Source organism: Brachyhypopomus gauderio, chromosome 8, assembly GCF_052324685.1.
Source record: "Brachyhypopomus gauderio isolate BG-103 chromosome 8, BGAUD_0.2, whole genome shotgun sequence".
NCBI lineage: Eukaryota > Metazoa > Chordata > Actinopteri > Gymnotiformes > Hypopomidae > Brachyhypopomus > Brachyhypopomus gauderio.
In genome coordinates, this window is record NC_135218.1 from 3,751,078 (window position 1) to 3,776,339 (window position 25,262).

The 25,262-nt window shown below is 41.6% G+C and overlaps 10 non-coding genes across 10 annotated transcripts; all 10 read left to right on the plus strand.

Moving 5' to 3' along the window:
* The first annotated feature begins 137 nt into the window (after positions 1-137).
* trnap-ugg (transfer RNA proline (anticodon UGG)) lies at positions 138-209 on the plus strand. The gene has a single exon. It is a non-coding gene; the product is annotated as a tRNA-Pro (tRNA).
* A 2,600-nt stretch (positions 210-2,809) lies between these two features.
* On the plus strand, positions 2,810-2,881 carry trnap-ugg (transfer RNA proline (anticodon UGG)). The gene has a single exon. It is a non-coding gene; the product is annotated as a tRNA-Pro (tRNA).
* Positions 2,882-5,481: 2,600 nt separating this feature from the next.
* On the plus strand, positions 5,482-5,553 carry trnap-ugg (transfer RNA proline (anticodon UGG)). The gene has a single exon. It is a non-coding gene; the product is annotated as a tRNA-Pro (tRNA).
* Positions 5,554-8,153: 2,600 nt separating this feature from the next.
* Positions 8,154-8,225, plus strand: trnap-ugg (transfer RNA proline (anticodon UGG)). Its single transcript has one exon. It is a non-coding gene; the product is annotated as a tRNA-Pro (tRNA).
* A 2,600-nt stretch (positions 8,226-10,825) lies between these two features.
* On the plus strand, positions 10,826-10,897 carry trnap-ugg (transfer RNA proline (anticodon UGG)). The gene has a single exon. It is a non-coding gene; the product is annotated as a tRNA-Pro (tRNA).
* A 2,600-nt stretch (positions 10,898-13,497) lies between these two features.
* Positions 13,498-13,569, plus strand: trnap-ugg (transfer RNA proline (anticodon UGG)). Its single transcript has one exon. It is a non-coding gene; the product is annotated as a tRNA-Pro (tRNA).
* Positions 13,570-15,513: 1,944 nt separating this feature from the next.
* On the plus strand, positions 15,514-15,585 carry trnap-ugg (transfer RNA proline (anticodon UGG)). The gene has a single exon. It is a non-coding gene; the product is annotated as a tRNA-Pro (tRNA).
* Positions 15,586-18,185: 2,600 nt separating this feature from the next.
* On the plus strand, positions 18,186-18,257 carry trnap-ugg (transfer RNA proline (anticodon UGG)). Its single transcript has one exon. It is a non-coding gene; the product is annotated as a tRNA-Pro (tRNA).
* Positions 18,258-20,857: 2,600 nt separating this feature from the next.
* Positions 20,858-20,929, plus strand: trnap-ugg (transfer RNA proline (anticodon UGG)). Its single transcript has one exon. It is a non-coding gene; the product is annotated as a tRNA-Pro (tRNA).
* A 2,600-nt stretch (positions 20,930-23,529) lies between these two features.
* Positions 23,530-23,601, plus strand: trnap-ugg (transfer RNA proline (anticodon UGG)). Its single transcript has one exon. It is a non-coding gene; the product is annotated as a tRNA-Pro (tRNA).
* Positions 23,602-25,262: the final 1,661 nt, after the last annotated feature.

Below are 25,262 nucleotides of genomic sequence, written 5' to 3' on the forward strand. Positions count from 1 at the left end.
AACTGATTTGTGCATAAGGGCTTGATACATTCATGTGTGTAGTCAAGACTGAGACTGTGCACTAGGCAAAAGAGCCAAAAAAAGCCAAAATAAACGCCTCAAAAGGCCAAAATAAGAAAGCAAATACGGAACTATTAGGCTCGTTGGTCTAGGCGTATGATTCTCGCTTTGGGTGCGAGAGGTCCCGGGTTCAAATCCCGGACGAGCTCTTTATATGTTATTTGACTAAAACTATGTACAGTGCTCTACTTTACTGCATTGTTGTGACATCTGCATCTAAGACATGTCAACATTAAAATAGACCATTTCTGAATGGCAAAGCAACTTTTTGGACTACAGCTTCGGTTATTGTTTAGAAGCAAGAGATCCCTGGCCCTTTTTTGGGTTAAATTGCCAGCCAAGCCTACATTGACAACAAAAATGTGGATGCTCTGGTAGCTATTACACTAGCGATACCTTTCACTAAGTGAATCGCAACTGCAGACGAGTGAGGGTGAATAAATAATTTGCTGTTAAGCCAGTGTCCACAGAGCATAGATCTAGCACATCTGGCTCTTACATTAGCATGACAAGCCGGGACTGTATTTTCCCTAGCACGTGTGGTACATTACGCTTTCAAGTACAGTCTCCAGGAGTTGAATTGTGTTACTGTCTTTTTAGCCCAAATACCAACTGATTTGTGCATAAGGGCTTGATACATTCATGTGTGTAGTCAAGACTGAGACTGTGCACTAGGCAAAAGAGCCAAAAAAGCCAAAATAAACGCCTCAAAAGGACAAAAAAAGAAATCAAATGTTGAAATAGTAGGCTCGTTGGTCTAGTCGTATGATTCTCGCTTCGGGTGTGAGAGGTCCCGGGTTCAAATCCCGGAAGAGCCCTTTATATGTTATTTGACTAAAACTATGTACAGTGCTCTACTTTACTGCATTGTTGTGACATCTGCATCTAAGACATGTCAACATTAAAATAGACCATTTCTGAATGGCAAAGCAACTTTTTGGACTACAGCTTCGGTTATTGTTTAGAAGCAAGAGATCCCTGGCCCTTTTTTGGGTTAAATTGCCAGCCAAGCCTACATTGACAACAAAAATGTGGATGCTCTGGTAGCTATTACAATAGCGATACCTGTCACGAAGTGAATCGCAACTGCAGACGAGTGAGGGTGAATAAATAATTTGCTGTTAAGCCAGTGTCCACAGAGCATAGATCTAGCACATCTGGCTCTTACATTAGCATGACAAGCCGGGACTGTATTTTCCCTAGCACGTGTGGTACATTACGCTTTCAAGTACAGTCTCCAGGAGTTGAATTGTGTTACTGTCTTTTTAGCCCAAATACCAACTGATTTGTGCATAAGGGCTTGATACATTCATGTGTGTAGTCAAGACTGAGACTGTGCACTAGGCAAAAGAGCCAAAAAAGCCAAAATAAACGCCTCAAAAGGCCAAAATAAGAAAGCAAATCTCGAACTAGTAGGCTTTTTGGTCTAGGCGTATGATTCTCGCTTTGGGTGCGAGAGATCCCGGAAGAGCCCTTTATATGTTATTTGACTAAAACTATGTACAGTGCTCTACTTTACTGCATTGTTGTGACATCTGCATCTAAGACATGTCAACATTAAAATAGACCATTTCTGAATGGCAAAGCAACTTTTTGGACTACAGCTTCGGTTATTGTTTAGAAGCAAGAGATCCCTGGCCCTTTTTTGGGTTAAATTGCCAGCCAAGCCTACATTGACAACAAAAATGTGGATGCTCTGGTAGCTATTACACTAGCGATACCTTTCACTAAGTGAATCGCAACTGCAGACGAGTGAGGGTGAATAAATAATTTGCTGTTAAGCCAGTGTCCACAGAGCATAGATCTAGCACATCTGGCTCTTACGTTAGCATGACAAGCCGGGACTGTATTTTCCCTAGCACGTGTGGTACATTACGTTTTCAAGTACAGTCTTCAGGAGTTGAATTGTGTTACTGTCTTTTCAGCCCAAATGACAACTGATTTGTGCATAAAAGCGTGATACATAGATGTGTGTAGTCAAGACTGAGAATGTGCACTAGGCAAAAGAGCCAAAAAAGCCTAAATAAACGCCTCAAAAGGCCAAAATAAGAAATCAAATCTTGAACTAGTAGGCTCGTTGGTCTAGTCGTATGATTCTCGCTTCGGGTGTGAGAGGTCCTGGGTTCAAATCCCGGACAAGCCCTTTATATGTTATTTGACTAAAATTATGTACAGTGCTCTTCTTTACTGCATTGTTGTGACATCTGCTTCTAAGACATGTCAACGTTTAAACAGACAGTTTCTGAATGGCAAAGCAGCTTGTTGGACTACATCTTCAGTTATTCTGTTATTGTTTAGAAGCGAGAGATCCCTGGCCCTTTTTTGGGTTAAATTGCCAGCCAAGCCTACATTGACAACAAAAATGTGGATGCTCTGGTAGCTATTACAATAGCGATACCTGTCACGAAGTGAATCGCAACTGCAGACGAGTGAGGGTGAATAAATAATTTGCTGTTAAGCCAGTGTCCACAGAGCATAGATCTAGCACATCTGGCTCTTACATTAGCATGACAAGACGGGACTGTATTTTCCCTAGCACGTGTGGTATATTACGTTTTCAAGTACAGTCTCCAGGAGTTGAATTGTGTTACTGTCTTTTCAGCCCAAATGCCAACTGATTTGTGCATAAGGGCTTGATACATTCATGTGTGTAGTCAAGACTGAGACTGTGCACTAGGCAAAAGAGCCAAAAAAAGCCAAAATAAACGCCTCAAAAGGCCAAAATAAGAAAGCAAATACGGAACTATTAGGCTCGTTGGTCTAGGCGTATGATTCTCGCTTTGGGTGCGAGAGGTCCCGGGTTCAAATCCCGGACGAGCTCTTTATATGTTATTTGACTAAAACTATGTACAGTGCTCTACTTTACTGCATTGTTGTGACATCTGCATCTAAGACATGTCAACATTAAAATAGACCATTTCTGAATGGCAAAGCAACTTTTTGGACTACAGCTTCGGTTATTGTTTAGAAGCAAGAGATCCCTGGCCCTTTTTTGGGTTAAATTGCCAGCCAAGCCTACATTGACAACAAAAATGTGGATGCTCTGGTAGCTATTACACTAGCGATACCTTTCACTAAGTGAATCGCAACTGCAGACGAGTGAGGGTGAATAAATAATTTGCTGTTAAGCCAGTGTCCACAGAGCATAGATCTAGCACATCTGGCTCTTACATTAGCATGACAAGCCGGGACTGTATTTTCCCTAGCACGTGTGGTACATTACGCTTTCAAGTACAGTCTCCAGGAGTTGAATTGTGTTACTGTCTTTTTAGCCCAAATACCAACTGATTTGTGCATAAGGGCTTGATACATTCATGTGTGTAGTCAAGACTGAGACTGTGCACTAGGCAAAAGAGCCAAAAAAGCCAAAATAAACGCCTCAAAAGGACAAAAAAAGAAATCAAATGTTGAAATAGTAGGCTCGTTGGTCTAGTCGTATGATTCTCGCTTCGGGTGTGAGAGGTCCCGGGTTCAAATCCCGGAAGAGCCCTTTATATGTTATTTGACTAAAACTATGTACAGTGCTCTACTTTACTGCATTGTTGTGACATCTGCATCTAAGACATGTCAACATTAAAATAGACCATTTCTGAATGGCAAAGCAACTTTTTGGACTACAGCTTCGGTTATTGTTTAGAAGCAAGAGATCCCTGGCCCTTTTTTGGGTTAAATTGCCAGCCAAGCCTACATTGACAACAAAAATGTGGATGCTCTGGTAGCTATTACAATAGCGATACCTGTCACGAAGTGAATCGCAACTGCAGACGAGTGAGGGTGAATAAATAATTTGCTGTTAAGCCAGTGTCCACAGAGCATAGATCTAGCACATCTGGCTCTTACATTAGCATGACAAGCCGGGACTGTATTTTCCCTAGCACGTGTGGTACATTACGCTTTCAAGTACAGTCTCCAGGAGTTGAATTGTGTTACTGTCTTTTTAGCCCAAATACCAACTGATTTGTGCATAAGGGCTTGATACATTCATGTGTGTAGTCAAGACTGAGACTGTGCACTAGGCAAAAGAGCCAAAAAAGCCAAAATAAACGCCTCAAAAGGCCAAAATAAGAAAGCAAATCTCGAACTAGTAGGCTTTTTGGTCTAGGCGTATGATTCTCGCTTTGGGTGCGAGAGATCCCGGAAGAGCCCTTTATATGTTATTTGACTAAAACTATGTACAGTGCTCTACTTTACTGCATTGTTGTGACATCTGCATCTAAGACATGTCAACATTAAAATAGACCATTTCTGAATGGCAAAGCAACTTTTTGGACTACAGCTTCGGTTATTGTTTAGAAGCAAGAGATCCCTGGCCCTTTTTTGGGTTAAATTGCCAGCCAAGCCTACATTGACAACAAAAATGTGGATGCTCTGGTAGCTATTACACTAGCGATACCTTTCACTAAGTGAATCGCAACTGCAGACGAGTGAGGGTGAATAAATAATTTGCTGTTAAGCCAGTGTCCACAGAGCATAGATCTAGCACATCTGGCTCTTACGTTAGCATGACAAGCCGGGACTGTATTTTCCCTAGCACGTGTGGTACATTACGTTTTCAAGTACAGTCTTCAGGAGTTGAATTGTGTTACTGTCTTTTCAGCCCAAATGACAACTGATTTGTGCATAAAAGCGTGATACATAGATGTGTGTAGTCAAGACTGAGAATGTGCACTAGGCAAAAGAGCCAAAAAAGCCTAAATAAACGCCTCAAAAGGCCAAAATAAGAAATCAAATCTTGAACTAGTAGGCTCGTTGGTCTAGTCGTATGATTCTCGCTTCGGGTGTGAGAGGTCCTGGGTTCAAATCCCGGACAAGCCCTTTATATGTTATTTGACTAAAATTATGTACAGTGCTCTTCTTTACTGCATTGTTGTGACATCTGCTTCTAAGACATGTCAACGTTTAAACAGACAGTTTCTGAATGGCAAAGCAGCTTGTTGGACTACATCTTCAGTTATTCTGTTATTGTTTAGAAGCGAGAGATCCCTGGCCCTTTTTTGGGTTAAATTGCCAGCCAAGCCTACATTGACAACAAAAATGTGGATGCTCTGGTAGCTATTACAATAGCGATACCTGTCACGAAGTGAATCGCAACTGCAGACGAGTGAGGGTGAATAAATAATTTGCTGTTAAGCCAGTGTCCACAGAGCATAGATCTAGCACATCTGGCTCTTACATTAGCATGACAAGACGGGACTGTATTTTCCCTAGCACGTGTGGTATATTATGTTTTCAAGTACAGTCTCCAGGAGTTGAATTGTGTTACTGTCTTTTCAGCCCAAATGCCAACTGATTTGTGCATAAGGGTTTGATACATTCATGTGTGTAGTCAAGACTGAGACTGTGCACTAGGCAAAAGAGCCAAAAAAAGCCAAAATAAACGCCTCAAAAGGCCAAAATAAGAAAGCAAATACGGAACTATTAGGCTCGTTGGTCTAGGCGTATGATTCTCGCTTTGGGTGCGAGAGGTCCCGGGTTCAAATCCCGGACGAGCTCTTTATATGTTATTTGACTAAAACTATGTACAGTGCTCTACTTTACTGCATTGTTGTGACATCTGCATCTAAGACATGTCAACATTAAAATAGACCATTTCTGAATGGCAAAGCAACTTTTTGGACTACAGCTTCGGTTATTGTTTAGAAGCAAGAGATCCCTGGCCCTTTTTTGGGTTAAATTGCCAGCCAAGCCTACATTGACAACAAAAATGTGGATGCTCTGGTAGCTATTACACTAGCGATACCTTTCACTAAGTGAATCGCAACTGCAGACGAGTGAGGGTGAATAAATAATTTGCTGTTAAGCCAGTGTCCACAGAGCATAGATCTAGCACATCTGGCTCTTACATTAGCATGACAAGCCGGGACTGTATTTTCCCTAGCACGTGTGGTACATTACGCTTTCAAGTACAGTCTCCAGGAGTTGAATTGTGTTACTGTCTTTTTAGCCCAAATACCAACTGATTTGTGCATAAGGGCTTGATACATTCATGTGTGTAGTCAAGACTGAGACTGTGCACTAGGCAAAAGAGCCAAAAAAGCCAAAATAAACGCCTCAAAAGGACAAAAAAAGAAATCAAATGTTGAAATAGTAGGCTCGTTGGTCTAGTCGTATGATTCTCGCTTCGGGTGTGAGAGGTCCCGGGTTCAAATCCCGGAAGAGCCCTTTATATGTTATTTGACTAAAACTATGTACAGTGCTCTACTTTACTGCATTGTTGTGACATCTGCATCTAAGACATGTCAACATTAAAATAGACCATTTCTGAATGGCAAAGCAACTTTTTGGACTACAGCTTCGGTTATTGTTTAGAAGCAAGAGATCCCTGGCCCTTTTTTGGGTTAAATTGCCAGCCAAGCCTACATTGACAACAAAAATGTGGATGCTCTGGTAGCTATTACAATAGCGATACCTGTCACGAAGTGAATCGCAACTGCAGACGAGTGAGGGTGAATAAATAATTTGCTGTTAAGCCAGTGTCCACAGAGCATAGATCTAGCACATCTGGCTCTTACATTAGCATGACAAGCCGGGACTGTATTTTCCCTAGCACGTGTGGTACATTACGCTTTCAAGTACAGTCTCCAGGAGTTGAATTGTGTTACTGTCTTTTTAGCCCAAATACCAACTGATTTGTGCATAAGGGCTTGATACATTCATGTGTGTAGTCAAGACTGAGACTGTGCACTAGGCAAAAGAGCCAAAAAAGCCAAAATAAACGCCTCAAAAGGCCAAAATAAGAAAGCAAATCTCGAACTAGTAGGCTTTTTGGTCTAGGCGTATGATTCTCGCTTTGGGTGCGAGAGATCCCGGAAGAGCCCTTTATATGTTATTTGACTAAAACTATGTACAGTGCTCTACTTTACTGCATTGTTGTGACATCTGCATCTAAGACATGTCAACATTAAAATAGACCATTTCTGAATGGCAAAGCAACTTTTTGGACTACAGCTTCGGTTATTGTTTAGAAGCAAGAGATCCCTGGCCCTTTTTTGGGTTAAATTGCCAGCCAAGCCTACATTGACAACAAAAATGTGGATGCTCTGGTAGCTATTACACTAGCGATACCTTTCACTAAGTGAATCGCAACTGCAGACGAGTGAGGGTGAATAAATAATTTGCTGTTAAGCCAGTGTCCACAGAGCATAGATCTAGCACATCTGGCTCTTACGTTAGCATGACAAGCCGGGACTGTATTTTCCCTAGCACGTGTGGTACATTACGTTTTCAAGTACAGTCTTCAGGAGTTGAATTGTGTTACTGTCTTTTCAGCCCAAATGACAACTGATTTGTGCATAAAAGCGTGATACATAGATGTGTGTAGTCAAGACTGAGAATGTGCACTAGGCAAAAGAGCCAAAAAAGCCTAAATAAACGCCTCAAAAGGCCAAAATAAGAAATCAAATCTTGAACTAGTAGGCTCGTTGGTCTAGTCGTATGATTCTCGCTTCGGGTGTGAGAGGTCCTGGGTTCAAATCCCGGACAAGCCCTTTATATGTTATTTGACTAAAATTATGTACAGTGCTCTTCTTTACTGCATTGTTGTGACATCTGCTTCTAAGACATGTCAACGTTTAAACAGACAGTTTCTGAATGGCAAAGCAGCTTGTTGGACTACATCTTCAGTTATTCTGTTATTGTTTAGAAGCGAGAGATCCCTGGCCCTTTTTTGGGTTAAATTGCCAGCCAAGCCTACATTGACAACAAAAATGTGGATGCTCTGGTAGCTATTACAATAGCGATACCTGTCACGAAGTGAATCGCAACTGCAGACGAGTGAGGGTGAATAAATAATTTGCTGTTAAGCCAGTGTCCACAGAGCATAGATCTAGCACATCTGGCTCTTACATTAGCATGACAAGACGGGACTGTATTTTCCCTAGCACGTGTGGTATATTACGTTTTCAAGTACAGTCTCCAGGAGTTGAATTGTGTTACTGTCTTTTCAGCCCAAATGCCAACTGATTTGTGCATAAGGGCTTGATACATTCATGTGTGTAGTCAAGACTGAGACTGTGCACTAGGCAAAAGAGCCAAAAAAAGCCAAAATAAACGCCTCAAAAGGCCAAAATAAGAAAGCAAATACGGAACTATTAGGCTCGTTGGTCTAGGCGTATGATTCTCGCTTTGGGTGCGAGAGGTCCCGGGTTCAAATCCCGGACGAGCTCTTTATATGTTATTTGACTAAAACTATGTACAGTGCTCTACTTTACTGCATTGTTGTGACATCTGCATCTAAGACATGTCAACATTAAAATAGACCATTTCTGAATGGCAAAGCAACTTTTTGGACTACAGCTTCGGTTATTGTTTAGAAGCAAGAGATCCCTGGCCCTTTTTTGGGTTAAATTGCCAGCCAAGCCTACATTGACAACAAAAATGTGGATGCTCTGGTAGCTATTACACTAGCGATACCTTTCACTAAGTGAATCGCAACTGCAGACGAGTGAGGGTGAATAAATAATTTGCTGTTAAGCCAGTGTCCACAGAGCATAGATCTAGCACATCTGGCTCTTACATTAGCATGACAAGCCGGGACTGTATTTTCCCTAGCACGTGTGGTACATTACGCTTTCAAGTACAGTCTCCAGGAGTTGAATTGTGTTACTGTCTTTTTAGCCCAAATACCAACTGATTTGTGCATAAGGGCTTGATACATTCATGTGTGTAGTCAAGACTGAGACTGTGCACTAGGCAAAAGAGCCAAAAAAGCCAAAATAAACGCCTCAAAAGGACAAAAAAAGAAATCAAATGTTGAAACAGTAGGCTCGTTGGTCTAGTCGTATGATTCTCGCTTCGGGTGTGAGAGGTCCCGGGTTCAAATCCCGGAAGAGCCCTTTATATGTTATTTGACTAAAACTATGTACAGTGCTCTACTTTACTGCATTGTTGTGACATCTGCATCTAAGACATGTCAACATTAAAATAGACCATTTCTGAATGGCAAAGCAACTTTTTGGACTACAGCTTCGGTTATTGTTTAGAAGCAAGAGATCCCTGGCCCTTTTTTGGGTTAAATTGCCAGCCAAGCCTACATTGACAACAAAAATGTGGATGCTCTGGTAGCTATTACAATAGCGATACCTGTCACGAAGTGAATCGCAACTGCAGACGAGTGAGGGTGAATAAATAATTTGCTGTTAAGCCAGTGTCCACAGAGCATAGATCTAGCACATCTGGCTCTTACATTAGCATGACAAGCCGGGACTGTATTTTCCCTAGCACGTGTGGTACATTACGCTTTCAAGTACAGTCTCCAGGAGTTGAATTGTGTTACTGTCTTTTTAGCCCAAATACCAACTGATTTGTGCATAAGGGCTTGATACATTCATGTGTGTAGTCAAGACTGAGACTGTGCACTAGGCAAAAGAGCCAAAAAAGCCAAAATAAACGCCTCAAAAGGCCAAAATAAGAAAGCAAATCTCGAACTAGTAGGCTTTTTGGTCTAGGCGTATGATTCTCGCTTTGGGTGCGAGAGATCCCGGAAGAGCCCTTTATATGTTATTTGACTAAAACTATGTACAGTGCTCTACTTTACTGCATTGTTGTGACATCTGCATCTAAGACATGTCAACATTAAAATAGACCATTTCTGAATGGCAAAGCAACTTTTTGGACTACAGCTTCGGTTATTGTTTAGAAGCAAGAGATCCCTGGCCCTTTTTTGGGTTAAATTGCCAGCCAAGCCTACATTGACAACAAAAATGTGGATGCTCTGGTAGCTATTACACTAGCGATACCTTTCACTAAGTGAATCGCAACTGCAGACGAGTGAGGGTGAATAAATAATTTGCTGTTAAGCCAGTGTCCACAGAGCATAGATCTAGCACATCTGGCTCTTACGTTAGCATGACAAGCCGGGACTGTATTTTCCCTAGCACGTGTGGTACATTACGTTTTCAAGTACAGTCTTCAGGAGTTGAATTGTGTTACTGTCTTTTCAGCCCAAATGACAACTGATTTGTGCATAAAAGCGTGATACATAGATGTGTGTAGTCAAGACTGAGAATGTGCACTAGGCAAAAGAGCCAAAAAAGCCTAAATAAACGCCTCAAAAGGCCAAAATAAGAAATCAAATCTTGAACTAGTAGGCTCGTTGGTCTAGTCGTATGATTCTCGCTTCGGGTGTGAGAGGTCCTGGGTTCAAATCCCGGACAAGCCCTTTATATGTTATTTGACTAAAATTATGTACAGTGCTCTTCTTTACTGCATTGTTGTGACATCTGCTTCTAAGACATGTCAACGTTTAAACAGACAGTTTCTGAATGGCAAAGCAGCTTGTTGGACTACATCTTCAGTTATTCTGTTATTGTTTAGAAGCGAGAGATCCCTGGCCCTTTTTTGGGTTAAATTGCCAGCCAAGCCTACATTGACAACAAAAATGTGGATGCTCTGGTTGCTATTACAATAGCGATACCTGTCACGAAGTGATCTGCAACTGCAGACGAGTGAGGGTGAATAAATAATTTGCTGTTAAGCCAGTGTCCACAGAGCATAGATCTAGCACATCTGGCTCTTACATTAGCATGACAAGACGGGACTGTATTTTCCCTAGCACGTGTGGTATATTACGTTTTCAAGTACAGTCTCCAGGAGTTGAATTGTGTTACTGTCTTTTCAGCCCAAATGCCAACTGATTTGTGCATAAGGGCTTGATACATTCATGTGTGTAGTCAAGACTGAGACTGTGCACTAGGCAAAAGAGCCAAAAAAAGCCAAAATAAACGCCTCAAAAGGCCAAAATAAGAAAGCAAATACGGAACTATTAGGCTCGTTGGTCTAGGCGTATGATTCTCGCTTTGGGTGCGAGAGGTCCCGGGTTCAAATCCCGGACGAGCTCTTTATATGTTATTTGACTAAAACTATGTACAGTGCTCTACTTTACTGCATTGTTGTGACATCTGCATCTAAGACATGTCAACATTAAAATAGACCATTTCTGAATGGCAAAGCAACTTTTTGGACTACAGCTTCGGTTATTGTTTAGAAGCAAGAGATCCCTGGCCCTTTTTTGGGTTAAATTGCCAGCCAAGCCTACATTGACAACAAAAATGTGGATGCTCTGGTAGCTATTACACTAGCGATACCTTTCACTAAGTGAATCGCAACTGCAGACGAGTGAGGGTGAATAAATAATTTGCTGTTAAGCCAGTGTCCACAGAGCATAGATCTAGCACATCTGGCTCTTACATTAGCATGACAAGCCGGGACTGTATTTTCCCTAGCACGTGTGGTACATTACGCTTTCAAGTACAGTCTCCAGGAGTTGAATTGTGTTACTGTCTTTTTAGCCCAAATACCAACTGATTTGTGCATAAGGGCTTGATACATTCATGTGTGTAGTCAAGACTGAGACTGTGCACTAGGCAAAAGAGCCAAAAAAGCCAAAATAAACGCCTCAAAAGGACAAAAAAAGAAATCAAATGTTGAAATAGTAGGCTCGTTGGTCTAGTCGTATGATTCTCGCTTCGGGTGTGAGAGGTCCCGGGTTCAAATCCCGGAAGAGCCCTTTATATGTTATTTGACTAAAACTATGTACAGTGCTCTACTTTACTGCATTGTTGTGACATCTGCATCTAAGACATGTCAACATTAAAATAGACCATTTCTGAATGGCAAAGCAACTTTTTGGACTACAGCTTCGGTTATTGTTTAGAAGCAAGAGATCCCTGGCCCTTTTTTGGGTTAAATTGCCAGCCAAGCCTACATTGACAACAAAAATGTGGATGCTCTGGTAGCTATTACAATAGCGATACCTGTCACGAAGTGAATCGCAACTGCAGACGAGTGAGGGTGAATAAATAATTTGCTGTTAAGCCAGTGTCCACAGAGCATAGATCTAGCACATCTGGCTCTTACATTAGCATGACAAGCCGGGACTGTATTTTCCCTAGCACGTGTGGTACATTACGCTTTCAAGTACAGTCTCCAGGAGTTGAATTGTGTTACTGTCTTTTTAGCCCAAATACCAACTGATTTGTGCATAAGGGCTTGATACATTCATGTGTGTAGTCAAGACTGAGACTGTGCACTAGGCAAAAGAGCCAAAAAAGCCAAAATAAACGCCTCAAAAGGCCAAAATAAGAAAGCAAATCTCGAACTAGTAGGCTTTTTGGTCTAGGCGTATGATTCTCGCTTTGGGTGCGAGAGATCCCGGAAGAGCCCTTTATATGTTATTTGACTAAAACTATGTACAGTGCTCTACTTTACTGCATTGTTGTGACATCTGCATCTAAGACATGTCAACATTAAAATAGACCATTTCTGAATGGCAAAGCAACTTTTTGGACTACAGCTTCGGTTATTGTTTAGAAGCAAGAGATCCCTGGCCCTTTTTTGGGTTAAATTGCCAGCCAAGCCTACATTGACAACAAAAATGTGGATGCTCTGGTAGCTATTACACTAGCGATACCTTTCACTAAGTGAATCGCAACTGCAGACGAGTGAGGGTGAATAAATAATTTGCTGTTAAGCCAGTGTCCACAGAGCATAGATCTAGCACATCTGGCTCTTACGTTAGCATGACAAGCCGGGACTGTATTTTCCCTAGCACGTGTGGTACATTACGTTTTCAAGTACAGTCTTCAGGAGTTGAATTGTGTTACTGTCTTTTCAGCCCAAATGACAACTGATTTGTGCATAAAAGCGTGATACATAGATGTGTGTAGTCAAGACTGAGAATGTGCACTAGGCAAAAGAGCCAAAAAAGCCTAAATAAACGCCTCAAAAGGCCAAAATAAGAAATCAAATCTTGAACTAGTAGGCTCGTTGGTCTAGTCGTATGATTCTCGCTTCGGGTGTGAGAGGTCCTGGGTTCAAATCCCGGACAAGCCCTTTATATGTTATTTGACTAAAATTATGTACAGTGCTCTTCTTTACTGCATTGTTGTGACATCTGCTTCTAAGACATGTCAACGTTTAAACAGACAGTTTCTGAATGGCAAAGCAGCTTGTTGGACTACATCTTCAGTTATTCTGTTATTGTTTAGAAGCGAGAGATCCCTGGCCCTTTTTTGGGTTAAATTGCCAGCCAAGCCTACATTGACAACAAAAATGTGGATGCTCTGGTAGCTATTACAATAGCGATACCTGTCACGAAGTGAATCGCAACTGCAGACGAGTGAGGGTGAATAAATAATTTGCTGTTAAGCCAGTGTCCACAGAGCATAGATCTAGCACATCTGGCTCTTACATTAGCATGACAAGACGGGACTGTATTTTCCCTAGCACGTGTGGTATATTATGTTTTCAAGTACAGTCTCCAGGAGTTGAATTGTGTTACTGTCTTTTCAGCCCAAATGCCAACTGATTTGTGCATAAGGGCTTGATACATTCATGTGTGTAGTCAAGACTGAGACTGTGCACTAGGCAAAAGAGCCAAAAAAAGCCAAAATAAACGCCTCAAAAGGCCAAAATAAGAAAGCAAATACGGAACTATTAGGCTCGTTGGTCTAGGCGTATGATTCTCGCTTTGGGTGCGAGAGGTCCCGGGTTCAAATCCCGGACGAGCTCTTTATATGTTATTTGACTAAAACTATGTACAGTGCTCTACTTTACTGCATTGTTGTGACATCTGCATCTAAGACATGTCAACATTAAAATAGACCATTTCTGAATGGCAAAGCAACTTTTTGGACTACAGCTTCGGTTATTGTTTAGAAGCAAGAGATCCCTGGCCCTTTTTTGGGTTAAATTGCCAGCCAAGCCTACATTGACAACAAAAATGTGGATGCTCTGGTAGCTATTACACTAGCGATACCTTTCACTAAGTGAATCGCAACTGCAGACGAGTGAGGGTGAATAAATAATTTGCTGTTAAGCCAGTGTCCACAGAGCATAGATCTAGCACATCTGGCTCTTACATTAGCATGACAAGCCGGGACTGTATTTTCCCTAGCACGTGTGGTACATTACGCTTTCAAGTACAGTCTCCAGGAGTTGAATTGTGTTACTGTCTTTTTAGCCCAAATACCAACTGATTTGTGCATAAGGGCTTGATACATTCATGTGTGTAGTCAAGACTGAGACTGTGCACTAGGCAAAAGAGCCAAAAAAGCCAAAATAAACGCCTCAAAAGGACAAAAAAAGAAATCAAATGTTGAAATAGTAGGCTCGTTGGTCTAGTCGTATGATTCTCGCTTCGGGTGTGAGAGGTCCCGGGTTCAAATCCCGGAAGAGCCCTTTATATGTTATTTGACTAAAACTATGTACAGTGCTCTACTTTACTGCATTGTTGTGACATCTGCATCTAAGACATGTCAACATTAAAATAGACCATTTCTGAATGGCAAAGCAACTTTTTGGACTACAGCTTCGGTTATTGTTTAGAAGCAAGAGATCCCTGGCCCTTTTTTGGGTTAAATTGCCAGCCAAGCCTACATTGACAACAAAAATGTGGATGCTCTGGTAGCTATTACACTAGCGATACCTTTCACTAAGTGAATCGCAACTGCAGACGAGTGAGGGTGAATAAATAATTTGCTGTTAAGCCAGTGTCCACAGAGCATAGATCTAGCACATCTGGCTCTTACGTTAGCATGACAAGCCGGGACTGTATTTTCCCTAGCACGTGTGGTACATTACGTTTTCAAGTACAGTCTTCAGGAGTTGAATTGTGTTACTGTCTTTTCAGCCCAAATGACAACTGATTTGTGCATAAAAGCGTGATACATAGATGTGTGTAGTCAAGACTGAGAATGTGCACTAGGCAAAAGAGCCAAAAAAGCCTAAATAAACGCCTCAAAAGGCCAAAATAAGAAATCAAATCTTGAACTAGTAGGCTCGTTGGTCTAGTCGTATGATTCTCGCTTCGGGTGTGAGAGGTCCTGGGTTCAAATCCCGGACAAGCCCTTTATATGTTATTTGACTAAAATTATGTACAGTGCTCTTCTTTACTGCATTGTTGTGACATCTGCTTCTAAGACATGTCAACGTTTAAACAGACAGTTTCTGAATGGCAAAGCAGCTTGTTGGACTACATCTTCAGTTATTCTGTTATTGTTTAGAAGCGAGAGATCCCTGGCCCTTTTTTGGGTTAAATTGCCAGCCAAGCCTACATTGACAACAAAAATGTGGATGCTCTGGTAGCTATTACAATAGCGATACCTGTCACGAAGTGAATCGCAACTGCAGACGAGTGAGGGTGAATAAATAATTTGCTGTTAAGCCAGTGTCCACAGAGCATAGATCTAGCACATCTGGCTCTTACATTAGCATGACAAGACGGGACTGTATTTTCCCTAGCACGTGTGGTATATTATGTTTTCAAGTACAGTCTCCAGGAGTTGAATTGTGTTACTGTCTTTTCAGCCCAAATGCCAACTGATTTGTGCATAAGGGCTTGATACATTCATGTGTGTAGTCAAGACTGAGACTGTGCACTAGGCAAAAGAGCCAAAAAAAGCCAAAATAAACGCCTCAAAAGGCCAAAATAAGAAAGCAAATACGGAACTATTAGGCTCGTTGGTCTAGGCGTATGATTCTCGCTTTGGGTGCGAGAGGTCCCGGGTTCAAATCCCGGACGAGCTCTTTATATGTTATTTGACTAAAACTATGTACAGTGCTCTACTTTACTGCATTGTTGTGACATCTGCATCTAAGACATGTCAACATTAAAATAGACCATTTCTGAATGGCAAAGCAACTTTTTGGACTACAGCTTCGGTTATTGTTTAGAAGCAAGAGATCCCTGGCCCTTTTTTGGGTTAAATTGCCAGCCAAGCCTACATTGACAACAAAAATGTGGATGCTCTGGTAGCTATTACACTAGCGATACCTTTCACTAAGTGAATCGCAACTGCAGACGAGTGAGGGTGAATAAATAATTTGCTGTTAAGCCAGTGTCCACAGAGCATAGATCTAGCACATCTGGCTCTTACATTAGCATGACAAGCCGGGACTGTATTTTCCCTAGCACGTGTGGTACATTACGCTTTCAAGTACAGTCTCCAGGAGTTGAATTGTGTTACTGTCTTTTTAGCCCAAATACCAACTGATTTGTGCATAAGGGCTTGATACATTCATGTGTGTAGTCAAGACTGAGACTGTGCACTAGGCAAAAGAGCCAAAAAAGCCAAAATAAACGCCTCAAAAGGACAAAAAAAGAAATCAAATGTTGAAATAGTAGGCTCGTTGGTCTAGTCGTATGATTCTCGCTTCGGGTGTGAGAGGTCCCGGGTTCAAATCCCGGAAGAGCCCTTTATATGTTATTTGACTAAAACTATGTACAGTGCTCTACTTTACTGCATTGTTGTGACATCTGCATCTAAGACATGTCAACATTAAAATAGACCATTTCTGAATGGCAAAGCAACTTTTTGGACTACAGCTTCGGTTATTGTTTAGAAGCAAGAGATCCCTGGCCCTTTTTTGGGTTAAATTGCCAGCCAAGCCTACATTGACAACAAAAATGTGGATGCTCTGGTAGCTATTACAATAGCGATACCTGTCACGAAGTGAATCGCAACTGCAGACGAGTGAGGGTGAATAAATAATTTGCTGTTAAGCCAGTGTCCACAGAGCATAGATCTAGCACATCTGGCTCTTACATTAGCATGACAAGCCGGGACTGTATTTTCCCTAGCACGTGTGGTACATTACGCTTTCAAGTACAGTCTCCAGGAGTTGAATTGTGTTACTGTCTTTTTAGCCCAAATACCAACTGATTTGTGCATAAGGGCTTGATACATTCATGTGTGTAGTCAAGACTGAGACTGTGCACTAGGCAAAAGAGCCAAAAAAGCCAAAATAAACGCCTCAAAAGGCCAAAATAAGAAAGCAAATCTCGAACTAGTAGGCTTTTTGGTCTAGGCGTATGATTCTCGCTTTGGGTGCGAGAGATCCCGGAAGAGCCCTTTATATGTTATTTGACTAAAACTATGTACAGTGCTCTACTTTACTGCATTGTTGTGACATCTGCATCTAAGACATGTCAACATTAAAATAGACCATTTCTGAATGGCAAAGCAACTTTTTGGACTACAGCTTCGGTTATTGTTTAGAAGCAAGAGATCCCTGGCCCTTTTTTGGGTTAAATTGCCAGCCAAGCCTACATTGACAACAAAAATGTGGATGCTCTGGTAGCTATTACACTAGCGATACCTTTCACTAAGTGAATCGCAACTGCAGACGAGTGAGGGTGAATAAATAATTTGCTGTTAAGCCAGTGTCCACAGAGCATAGATCTAGCACATCTGGCTCTTACGTTAGCATGACAAGCCGGGACTGTATTTTCCCTAGCACGTGTGGTACATTACGTTTTCAAGTACAGTCTTCAGGAGTTGAATTGTGTTACTGTCTTTTCAGCCCAAATGACAACTGATTTGTGCATAAAAGCGTGATACATAGATGTGTGTAGTCAAGACTGAGAATGTGCACTAGGCAAAAGAGCCAAAAAAGCCTAAATAAACGCCTCAAAAGGCCAAAATAAGAAATCAAATCTTGAACTAGTAGGCTCGTTGGTCTAGTCGTATGATTCTCGCTTCGGGTGTGAGAGGTCCTGGGTTCAAATCCCGGACAAGCCCTTTATATGTTATTTGACTAAAATTATGTACAGTGCTCTTCTTTACTGCATTGTTGTGACATCTGCTTCTAAGACATGTCAACGTTTAAACAGACAGTTTCTGAATGGCAAAGCAGCTTGTTGGACTACATCTTCAGTTATTCTGTTATTGTTTAGAAGCGAGAGATCCCTGGCCCTTTTTTGGGTTAAATTGCCAGCCAAGCCTACATTGACAACAAAAATGTGGATGCTCTGGTAGCTATTACAATAGCGATACCTGTCACGAAGTGAATCGCAACTGCAGACGAGTGAGGGTGAATAAATAATTTGCTGTTAAGCCAGTGTCCACAGAGCATAGATCTAGCACATCTGGCTCTTACATTAGCATGACAAGACGGGACTGTATTTTCCCTAGCACGTGTGGTATATTACGTTTTCAAGTACAGTCTCCAGGAGTTGAATTGTGTTACTGTCTTTTCAGCCCAAATGCCAACTGATTTGTGCATAAGGGCTTGATACATTCATGTGTGTAGTCAAGACTGAGACTGTGCACTAGGCAAAAGAGCCAAAAAAAGCCAAAATAAACGCCTCAAAAGGCCAAAATAAGAAAGCAAATACGGAACTATTAGGCTCGTTGGTCTAGGCGTATGATTCTCGCTTTGGGTGCGAGAGGTCCCGGGTTCAAATCCCGGACGAGCTCTTTATATGTTATTTGACTAAAACTATGTACAGTGCTCTACTTTACTGCATTGTTGTGACATCTGCATCTAAGACATGTCAACATTAAAATAGACCATTTCTGAATGGCAAAGCAACTTTTTGGACTACAGCTTCGGTTATTGTTTAGAAGCAAGAGATCCCTGGCCCTTTTTTGGGTTAAATTGCCAGCCAAGCCTACATTGACAACAAAAATGTGGATGCTCTGGTAGCTATTACACTAGCGATACCTTTCACTAAGTGAATCGCAACTGCAGACGAGTGAGGGTGAATAAATAATTTGCTGTTAAGCCAGTGTCCACAGAGCATAGATCTAGCACATCTGGCTCTTACATTAGCATGACAAGCCGGGACTGTATTTTCCCTAGCACGTGTGGTACATTACGCTTTCAAGTACAGTCTCCAGGAGTTGAATTGTGTTACTGTCTTTTTAGCCCAAATACCAACTGATTTGTGCATAAGGGCTTGATACATTCATGTGTGTAGTCAAGACTGAGACTGTGCACTAGGCAAAAGAGCCAAAAAAGCCAAAATAAACGCCTCAAAAGGACAAAAAAAGAAATCAAATGTTGAAACAGTAGGCTCGTTGGTCTAGTCGTATGATTCTCGCTTCGGGTGTGAGAGGTCCCGGGTTCAAATCCCGGAAGAGCCCTTTATATGTTATTTGACTAAAACTATGTACAGTGCTCTACTTTACTGCATTGTTGTGACATCTGCATCTAAGACATGTCAACATTAAAATAGACCATTTCTGAATGGCAAAGCAACTTTTTGGACTACAGCTTCGGTTATTGTTTAGAAGCAAGAGATCCCTGGCCCTTTTTTGGGTTAAATTGCCAGCCAAGCCTACATTGACAACAAAAATGTGGATGCTCTGGTAGCTATTACAATAGCGATACCTGTCACGAAGTGAATCGCAACTGCAGACGAGTGAGGGTGAATAAATAATTTGCTGTTAAGCCAGTGTCCACAGAGCATAGATCTAGCACATCTGGCTCTTACATTAGCATGACAAGCCGGGACTGTATTTTCCCTAGCACGTGTGGTACATTACGCTTTCAAGTACAGTCTCCAGGAGTTGAATTGTGTTACTGTCTTTTTAGCCCAAATACCAACTGATTTGTGCATAAGGGCTTGATACATTCATGTGTGTAGTCAAGACTGAGACTGTGCACTAGGCAAAAGAGCCAAAAAAGCCAAAATAAACGCCTCAAAAGGCCAAAATAAGAAAGCAAATCTCGAACTAGTAGGCTTTTTGGTCTAGGCGTATGATTCTCGCTTTGGGTGCGAGAGATCCCGGAAGAGCCCTTTATATGTTATTTGACTAAAACTATGTACAGTGCTCTACTTTACTGCATTGTTGTGACATCTGCATCTAAGACATGTCAACATTAAAATAGACCATTTCTGAATGGCAAAGCAACTTTTTGGACTACAGCTTCGGTTATTGTTTAGAAGCAAGAGATCCCTGGCCCTTTTTTGGGTTAAATTGCCAGCCAAGCCTACATTGACAACAAAAATGTGGATGCTCTGGTAGCTATTACACTAGCGATACCTTTCACTAAGTGAATCGCAACTGCAGACGAGTGAGGGTGAATAAATAATTTGCTGTTAAGCCAGTGTCCACAGAGCATAGATCTAGCACATCTGGCTCTTACGTTAGCATGACAAGCCGGGACTGTATTTTCCCTAGCACGTGTGGTACATTACGTTTTCAAGTACAGTCTTCAGGAGTTGAATTGTGTTACTGTCTTTTCAGCCCAAATGACAACTGATTTGTGCATAAAAGCGTGATACATAGATGTGTGTAGTCAAGACTGAGAATGTGCACTAGGCAAAAGAGCCAAAAAAGCCTAAATAAACGCCTCAAAAGGCCAAAATAAGAAATCAAATCTTGAACTAGTAGGCTCGTTGGTCTAGTCGTATGATTCTCGCTTCGGGTGTGAGAGGTCCTGGGTTCAAATCCCGGACAAGCCCTTTATATGTTATTTGACTAAAATTATGTACAGTGCTCTTCTTTACTGCATTGTTGTGACATCTGCTTCTAAGACATGTCAACGTTTAAACAGACAGTTTCTGAATGGCAAAGCAGCTTGTTGGACTACATCTTCAGTTATTCTGTTATTGTTTAGAAGCGAGAGATCCCTGGCCCTTTTTTGGGTTAAATTGCCAGCCAAGCCTACATTGACAACAAAAATGTGGATGCTCTGGTTGCTATTACAATAGCGATACCTGTCACGAAGTGATCTGCAACTGCAGACGAGTGAGGGTGAATAAATAATTTGCTGTTAAGCCAGTGTCCACAGAGCATAGATCTAGCACATCTGGCTCTTACATTAGCATGACAAGACGGGACTGTATTTTCCCTAGCACGTGTGGTATATTACGTTTTCAAGTACAGTCTCCAGGAGTTGAATTGTGTTACTGTCTTTTCAGCCCAAATGCCAACTGATTTGTGCATAAGGGCTTGATACATTCATGTGTGTAGTCAAGACTGAGACTGTGCACTAGGCAAAAGAGCCAAAAAAAGCCAAAATAAACGCCTCAAAAGGCCAAAATAAGAAAGCAAATACGGAACTATTAGGCTCGTTGGTCTAGGCGTATGATTCTCGCTTTGGGTGCGAGAGGTCCCGGGTTCAAATCCCGGACGAGCTCTTTATATGTTATTTGACTAAAACTATGTACAGTGCTCTACTTTACTGCATTGTTGTGACATCTGCATCTAAGACATGTCAACATTAAAATAGACCATTTCTGAATGGCAAAGCAACTTTTTGGACTACAGCTTCGGTTATTGTTTAGAAGCAAGAGATCCCTGGCCCTTTTTTGGGTTAAATTGCCAGCCAAGCCTACATTGACAACAAAAATGTGGATGCTCTGGTAGCTATTACACTAGCGATACCTTTCACTAAGTGAATCGCAACTGCAGACGAGTGAGGGTGAATAAATAATTTGCTGTTAAGCCAGTGTCCACAGAGCATAGATCTAGCACATCTGGCTCTTACATTAGCATGACAAGCCGGGACTGTATTTTCCCTAGCACGTGTGGTACATTACGCTTTCAAGTACAGTCTCCAGGAGTTGAATTGTGTTACTGTCTTTTTAGCCCAAATACCAACTGATTTGTGCATAAGGGCTTGATACATTCATGTGTGTAGTCAAGACTGAGACTGTGCACTAGGCAAAAGAGCCAAAAAAGCCAAAATAAACGCCTCAAAAGGACAAAAAAAGAAATCAAATGTTGAAATAGTAGGCTCGTTGGTCTAGTCGTATGATTCTCGCTTCGGGTGTGAGAGGTCCCGGGTTCAAATCCCGGAAGAGCCCTTTATATGTTATTTGACTAAAACTATGTACAGTGCTCTACTTTACTGCATTGTTGTGACATCTGCATCTAAGACATGTCAACATTAAAATAGACCATTTCTGAATGGCAAAGCAACTTTTTGGACTACAGCTTCGGTTATTGTTTAGAAGCAAGAGATCCCTGGCCCTTTTTTGGGTTAAATTGCCAGCCAAGCCTACATTGACAACAAAAATGTGGATGCTCTGGTAGCTATTACAATAGCGATACCTGTCACGAAGTGAATCGCAACTGCAGACGAGTGAGGGTGAATAAATAATTTGCTGTTAAGCCAGTGTCCACAGAGCATAGATCTAGCACATCTGGCTCTTACATTAGCATGACAAGCCGGGACTGTATTTTCCCTAGCACGTGTGGTACATTACGCTTTCAAGTACAGTCTCCAGGAGTTGAATTGTGTTACTGTCTTTTTAGCCCAAATACCAACTGATTTGTGCATAAGGGCTTGATACATTCATGTGTGTAGTCAAGACTGAGACTGTGCACTAGGCAAAAGAGCCAAAAAAGCCAAAATAAACGCCTCAAAAGGCCAAAATAAGAAAGCAAATCTCGAACTAGTAGGCTTTTTGGTCTAGGCGTATGATTCTCGCTTTGGGTGCGAGAGATCCCGGAAGAGCCCTTTATATGTTATTTGACTAAAACTATGTACAGTGCTCTACTTTACTGCATTGTTGTGACATCTGCATCTAAGACATGTCAACATTAAAATAGACCATTTCTGAATGGCAAAGCAACTTTTTGGACTACAGCTTCGGTTATTGTTTAGAAGCAAGAGATCCCTGGCCCTTTTTTGGGTTAAATTGCCAGCCAAGCCTACATTGACAACAAAAATGTGGATGCTCTGGTAGCTATTACACTAGCGATACCTTTCACTAAGTGAATCGCAACTGCAGACGAGTGAGGGTGAATAAATAATTTGCTGTTAAGCCAGTGTCCACAGAGCATAGATCTAGCACATCTGGCTCTTACGTTAGCATGACAAGCCGGGACTGTATTTTCCCTAGCACGTGTGGTACATTACGTTTTCAAGTACAGTCTTCAGGAGTTGAATTGTGTTACTGTCTTTTCAGCCCAAATGACAACTGATTTGTGCATAAAAGCGTGATACATAGATGTGTGTAGTCAAGACTGAGAATGTGCACTAGGCAAAAGAGCCAAAAAAGCCTAAATAAACGCCTCAAAAGGCCAAAATAAGAAATCAAATCTTGAACTAGTAGGCTCGTTGGTCTAGTCGTATGATTCTCGCTTCGGGTGTGAGAGGTCCTGGGTTCAAATCCCGGACAAGCCCTTTATATGTTATTTGACTAAAATTATGTACAGTGCTCTTCTTTACTGCATTGTTGTGACATCTGCTTCTAAGACATGTCAACGTTTAAACAGACCGTTTCTGAATGGCAAAGCAGCTTGTTGGACTACATCTTCAGTTATTCTGTTATTGTTTAGAAGCGAGAGATCCCTGGCCCTTTTTTGGGTTAAATTGCCAGCCAAGCCTACATTGACAACAAAAATGTGGATGCTCTGGTAGCTATTACAATAGCGATACCTGTCACGAAGTGAATCGCAACTGCAGACGAGTGAGGGTGAATAAATAATTTGCTGTTAAGCCAGTGTCCACAGAGCATAGATCTAGCACATCTGGCTCTTACATTAGCATGACAAGACGGGACTGTATTTTCCCTAGCACGTGTGGTATATTACGTTTTCAAGTACAGTCTCCAGGAGTTGAATTGTGTTACTGTCTTTTCAGCCCAAATGCCAACTGATTTGTGCATAAGGGCTTGATACATTCATGTGTGTAGTCAAGACTGAGACTGTGCACTAGGCAAAAGAGCCAAAAAAAGCCAAAATAAACGCCTCAAAAGGCCAAAATAAGAAAGCAAATACGGAACTATTAGGCTCGTTGGTCTAGGCGTATGATTCTCGCTTTGGGTGCGAGAGGTCCCGGGTTCAAATCCCGGACGAGCTCTTTATATGTTATTTGACTAAAACTATGTACAGTGCTCTACTTTACTGCATTGTTGTGACATCTGCATCTAAGACATGTCAACATTAAAATAGACCATTTCTGAATGGCAAAGCAACTTTTTGGACTACAGCTTCGGTTATTGTTTAGAAGCAAGAGATCCCTGGCCCTTTTTTGGGTTAAATTGCCAGCCAAGCCTACATTGACAACAAAAATGTGGATGCTCTGGTAGCTATTACACTAGCGATACCTTTCACTAAGTGAATCGCAACTGCAGACGAGTGAGGGTGAATAAATAATTTGCTGTTAAGCCAGTGTCCACAGAGCATAGATCTAGCACATCTGGCTCTTACATTAGCATGACAAGCCGGGACTGTATTTTCCCTAGCACGTGTGGTACATTACGCTTTCAAGTACAGTCTCCAGGAGTTGAATTGTGTTACTGTCTTTTTAGCCCAAATACCAACTGATTTGTGCATAAGGGCTTGATACATTCATGTGTGTAGTCAAGACTGAGACTGTGCACTAGGCAAAAGAGCCAAAAAAGCCAAAATAAACGCCTCAAAAGGACAAAAAAAGAAATCAAATGTTGAAATAGTAGGCTCGTTGGTCTAGTCGTATGATTCTCGCTTCGGGTGTGAGAGGTCCCGGGTTCAAATCCCGGAAGAGCCCTTTATATGTTATTTGACTAAAACTATGTACAGTGCTCTACTTTACTGCATTGTTGTGACATCTGCATCTAAGACATGTCAACATTAAAATAGACCATTTCTGAATGGCAAAGCAACTTTTTGGACTACAGCTTCGGTTATTGTTTAGAAGCAAGAGATCCCTGGCCCTTTTTTGGGTTAAATTGCCAGCCAAGCCTACATTGACAACAAAAATGTGGATGCTCTGGTAGCTATTACAATAGCGATACCTGTCACGAAGTGAATCGCAACTGCAGACGAGTGAGGGTGAATAAATAATTTGCTGTTAAGCCAGTGTCCACAGAGCATAGATCTAGCACATCTGGCTCTTACATTAGCATGACAAGCCGGGACTGTATTTTCCCTAGCACGTGTGGTACATTACGCTTTCAAGTACAGTCTCCAGGAGTTGAATTGTGTTACTGTCTTTTTAGCCCAAATACCAACTGATTTGTGCATAAGGGCTTGATACATTCATGTGTGTAGTCAAGACTGAGACTGTGCACTAGGCAAAAGAGCCAAAAAAGCCAAAATAAACGCCTCAAAAGGCCAAAATAAGAAAGCAAATCTCGAACTAGTAGGCTTTTTGGTCTAGGCGTATGATTCTCGCTTTGGGTGCGAGAGATCCCGGAAGAGCCCTTTATATGTTATTTGACTAAAACTATGTACAGTGCTCTACTTTACTGCATTGTTGTGACATCTGCATCTAAGACATGTCAACATTAAAATAGACCATTTCTGAATGGCAAAGCAACTTTTTGGACTACAGCTTCGGTTATTGTTTAGAAGCAAGAGATCCCTGGCCCTTTTTTGGGTTAAATTGCCAGCCAAGCCTACATTGACAACAAAAATGTGGATGCTCTGGTAGCTATTACACTAGCGATACCTTTCACTAAGTGAATCGCAACTGCAGACGAGTGAGGGTGAATAAATAATTTGCTGTTAAGCCAGTGTCCACAGAGCATAGATCTAGCA